The sequence below is a fragment of the Fulmarus glacialis genome, unplaced genomic scaffold (assembly GCF_000690835.1).
Source record: "Fulmarus glacialis isolate BGI_N327 unplaced genomic scaffold, ASM69083v1 scaffold13487, whole genome shotgun sequence".
NCBI classification, from domain to species: domain Eukaryota; kingdom Metazoa; phylum Chordata; class Aves; order Procellariiformes; family Procellariidae; genus Fulmarus; species Fulmarus glacialis.
The window spans coordinates 2,363-7,345 of record NW_009223866.1 but is presented as its reverse complement, the minus strand read 5'-3'; positions in this window follow the sequence as shown (position 1 = coordinate 7,345).

Here is a 4,983-nt window from a genome sequence, read left to right as displayed (position 1 = left end):
TAGATTTATACCACATTTATCCTCTTCGTTATACAAAATTAGATGGTCACAGAAGCTTTGGCTTAATGAACTGAGAGGTTGGAATGGTGTATTGCAACTGGTGATATCCCAGTGACAGGCCCTGTCTGATCCACTCTGAGGATGGTTACATTGAAAATACTATTCTATAAATTCTCTCCATAGCTTTAGTGAAGTTACTTGATGAACAGAAGTTAAATGTGGTATAAATATTTATTTATATAGAAAATAGACCCATATATATGCACATATCCTGTATGCACATGTACCATGTCCATGCATGTAGATATTAGAAGGATGTACTTAATTTTGTGTCACAGATTATTGTGAGTTGATTTTTATAATCGGGAAAAGTCAGGAAAAAGAAAAAAAAGAAGGTAAATTTAAAATATTCTTAATTCCATTATGTTGCTAGCTAATGTTTTAGCTGCCGTGGATGTAGTTACATTTCAGTTTCTGTGTTAGGTCTAACAAACTGGACTCTGATCACTGAAAACCATTCCAATTTGGATAACAATTCTGTTTAAATTTAGCACCTCTCACTATAAAACATTTTAAGTTTCTGGAAACACTTGATCTGATAATACAGGTTTTGTAACAGAGGCTGAAATCAGTTGAAGTGATGTGCTGTGTTTGTGCCTCCCTATAGTCTTAAGCTGCTGTTGTCAAAGACATGAGAGGAAACCTACAGAAATGCAAAGCTTGTTCTGTCTCCTCATTAATTTATTTTACAGGGTATTCAGTAGCCTATTCAGCATTCAGTTAAAACAAATAATACAGCATTTTTTGGTCATTAAGTTGTCAAGAAGCTCACATCCTTTTCTTACTGGCACTTCATTTTGTCCTTTTTTTAAAATTCCTTGCACCCTTACTGCCCAGCCAAGAAATATGTTTTTCTCTTTAGTTTACAGGAAATTTTCCAGTGGCAGAACTATTCTTTCCATGAATTGGCTTGATTGTACAGCCTTTTATGGTCCAACGTTATTTAGATAAAGCACTGTACATTCTCTCTGCTTTTGCCAAAAATGAAAAACAAAAAAACCCCCACCAAACCTCAAAACCCCAAACCAAAAGACTCATTTCTATCCTGTCTCAGCTGTTGAGAGTTACCCTGAGGCTGTTTTAACCAATAATTATTTTGACCAACGATTGAATGTGTATCCATTATAGGACAAAAAAGCTGTCATAAAAAAAAAATTATGTAGACAAATGTGTTGACATCTCACGCTTGTTGTTTTGGGCAGATCTTCTCTGAGAGAGTTGTATGTCTTTTTTTTTTTTAATTGAAATGTTTTGATTTTTTTTTCCAAATATATGTGTGTGTTTTATTTTGCTTAATTTAAATGAAGTCTTGTGGTTTTTAATTTTATTTGTTTTCCTTTTTGGGCAAAGGGCATCTGGTGAACTGGGTGACATTCTCTCAAGGTTAAACAGATTTCCCCAAGGTGTGTCTTTTTTTAACAAAAGCTTAAATCCGTATATGAATTGATTTAGGAATTAATTTAGACATATAGGCTGCCATTTGTGACAGCAGTATATTCTGAAATGTCTCATAGATATCTATTTTTGAATAAAGAGGGTGTCGTTGAATAGTAGTGGTTTTACTTTTTTTTTTTCACAATGCAGGTGTTGCTCTGGCATGCCATGGGTTTTGTTCTGGTTTTTTTTCCCTCTAAAATCAGAGGCAGTGACTGCTGAATGGTCCTTGCATTAGAGTTTGTAGATGTAGAGTATCATCTGAGTTTGCCAAATTACAGTCACACTTTCCGACAGCTTATAAACCAAATCAATATGCAGCTTTCCCAGGTGATTACTGCAACGAACAAAAATAAAATATGCTCCCCTGCACTAACCTCTGATTTGAGGGGCACAAGATACAGAAGACTAACAACTTATCTCAGGTTGTATGGATGACATGTAAATAATTACTCTTAAAAGAATACAAAGAAACAAACAAAAGCCAAACCTGGAAGCCAGGTAACGAGCATCAAGAGCTGCTGTTACAGCAGGATCTGTGATACTGCGTAATTGAAGCCTTTCTGCTTTAGAGGAGGGGGGTCTTCACCTCTTACTGGGTGTTAATTCTCTTAGAGGGTTGGGGGGGGCTTATGGGTTCTTCACTCTGATTAACTACTCTACAGTGGTCTCTTTGGGCACACTTAGTGATTGTTTCATATGCCTTGGAGAGTATCTGTAAAGCTGCTTACATTTTTATACCAATTTACAAATCTTCTATTAAAGAGACTATATTTAGTACTACTTTCATAAAGGGCTCGCAGAAGTTTGATATACAGCAGCAGGGAGTCTGATGTGATTCCTTACAATGAAAAGCCACCTTTGTATCGTGTTTGTAGGAACTAGAGTGAGGTTTTCAAAGACGTAAAATGTGGCTAGGTACTGGATGTCCTTTCTTGCCTTTGAGAATTTTTTTTTTTTAAAGAGCTGAAACAAATGCCTCCAAAAATATTTGACTGCTATGCAACTTCCAATGCAGTTAACTACTTCAGTGCACTGGTGTGTGTTCCCTTCACTCTGCGTACTCGCCAGGTGTTGCTGTATAACGAACTAATGTGGGCTTATGGGTCTGTAGGAGGTGGGAACTCGATCCTGGTTAACTGTCATGTGAGTCTAAGATCACAGGTTATGATGGCGATAAGAAAGCAAGGCTGGCGTAGCTTCAGGGCGGTGGAGGTGGTGAGCAGTTGTGCTGCCTGGCGCCCGACGCCTCGCCCCGGAGCAAGATTGCTGTGGGCTTAGTCCAGTTACTTACTCGGGCCAAATGCTGATACGTTCCCTGGTCAGTTGTAAACTTTATGTGTGTTTCTCTTAAAGATTAGATAGAAAAAGTATAAAATGCACCTCATGCCATCTGAAGAAAAATGACCTTGTAAAACATTTGAATGGAACGTCGCCATAGACACTACGACGGTCCGTTAGCGGAGCGAGACTGGGACACGCGTTTGCCAGGGATTTCACTTGCTGCTAGGGAAGTGCCACAGGCATCGGCTGCCTTTTTCTACTGTGAACTTCGCTATGGTTTGTGAGGTTGGAGTCCACCAAGTTTCCTAGGGCTAGTCGTATTTTGGAGATTTTTGGATAATCAAGCAAGGAAAATGAGCCAGAAAAACTGGGAAGCTTTGGAAGCCCTGGAGGTTCAGTATTGCTGCAAGACAAAGATAATTTTGCATTAGCACCGAAAGTATTATTTTTGTACCATCTTAGAAAGTAAATTCTTGTCTCCATAGCCAAGTAAAATGAAAGTGAAGTTTGAATCAGTGATTTATAAAGCAGAAGGATAAAAGCGTTCCTGTTAAAATACGGGAAGTAAAGAGTCTCAGATGGAAAGCGGCGGGGGTGCTTTCACAGTGCAGGAGGCTGCGTGATGGACGATGGGGAGGGTTGGCTCGGTTGAGCGGCACCTGATTGGGAAAGGAAGAATCAGAGTTTGAGGTTTTACATACTTGCAGGCTTGGATTTCACAGCTTTATGCTTGCTGCGAGAGGATCGAGGACATGCAGGGGAGGACCTCCGTGCCAGCACGCTGAGCACGTGGAGAGGCTTGGTGAGGTGTCCAGCTCAGGGCTTCTCTAGAAAATCCAAGAAGCAAATAAGCTTCTTTAAGGGATTATATTGTGAAAAGCAAGGTCTTGTGCAAAGAGGATTGAAAGGAAATGGGTGTGAATTACAACGTAAATGCCTTTGTGTCTTCTAGAGAGCTGCTGCAGCCTTTCCCTTCTCCTTCCTTCCCCTCTTTTTCTATTTGCAGGAATCGTGGGGAAAGTCTGCTGGAAGGCAACAGTATGTAGAAAATTGTTTCTTTATTTGTATTTTCAGTAGGGGTTTCACATGGCATGATTTAGCAAGAAGTTCAATACAGGCTAATACCCTACCAAGCCTCCACATATGCTGGAGCAGATGAAACTTCATGGTTATGCTGGTCCAGAATGCAGGAGGCTTTTAATGCAGGAGTGTCCAAGACCCTGACGGAGGGGATCAGTGCTCTTGGCTGTAAAATGCCCTGCGCGGGTGGGCAGTGCAGCGATGCGAAGGGTGGGAGACGAGGCGTTGAGGTGGGCTTCACCCAGGGAGGGAGCAGCAGCACGGGGAATATGCCCCGAATCCCATGCTTGACATCCCCTCGTTCTTGTTACTAAGCTGCCCGGCTTCTGCCGTGTGAATCAATGAAGCAGCCGTTCCAGTGAGATGGTGGGACATCTGCCACTCTAATTGCCACAGCAGATGACAATCATCTACTCTGCTGCTGTTGTCAAATACGGTTTTTGAGATACTTCATGCGCTGTCCAGGAAATAGAGGCTAAAGTGTGTATTAGTGTAGGACACCCAGTTGTGTTCTCCCTGCATCTGCCTCATGTATTTTTTTGGCCCAGAGTTAACTATGAAACGTTTTTCTTCACCTAAAACTGTGGAAGTGTCTTTTTACAGTTTTTCTGATGCTCTGGGGTGAGGGAAGCTTAATTCTTGTCTTTGGAGATTAAGTAGCTTCAGGTAGGTCTTCTGTTTTGTTTTGACCAGCCACACTGCCGGCAGCAGTGGGGAAAGCCCAAAATCTCCTCTCGGCTTCCCTTTGGCTGCGTTGCTGTGGCGGTTCTGGGGCTCGCGGGGGAAGCTGGCGGTGAAGCGCTGCAGGTGCTGCTGCCCAGTGGTGCCGGCGGTGGCGGCTGGGGCCGCTTCTCTTCCACCCCCAGCAGGTAGGCAGCCAGCCGGGGAGCGGGCGGGGAGGCTCCGTGGGAGCAGCCAGCGCAGGTTCCAGCGGTGCAGCCCCGGGAGGGAGATGTTTAAGGTAAACGAGCGCTTTGTGCACAGGAGTACCCACCGAGCACCCAGCAGCCCGAGGGGCAGGCGTTCTGCAGCCCCATCGAGCCTGGACCCTTGACAGTGGTTGCAAATACATGTCTCGGAGTTTTCCTCCGCTCAGGGATTTGATGTGGCATGGCAGCTTGGCTG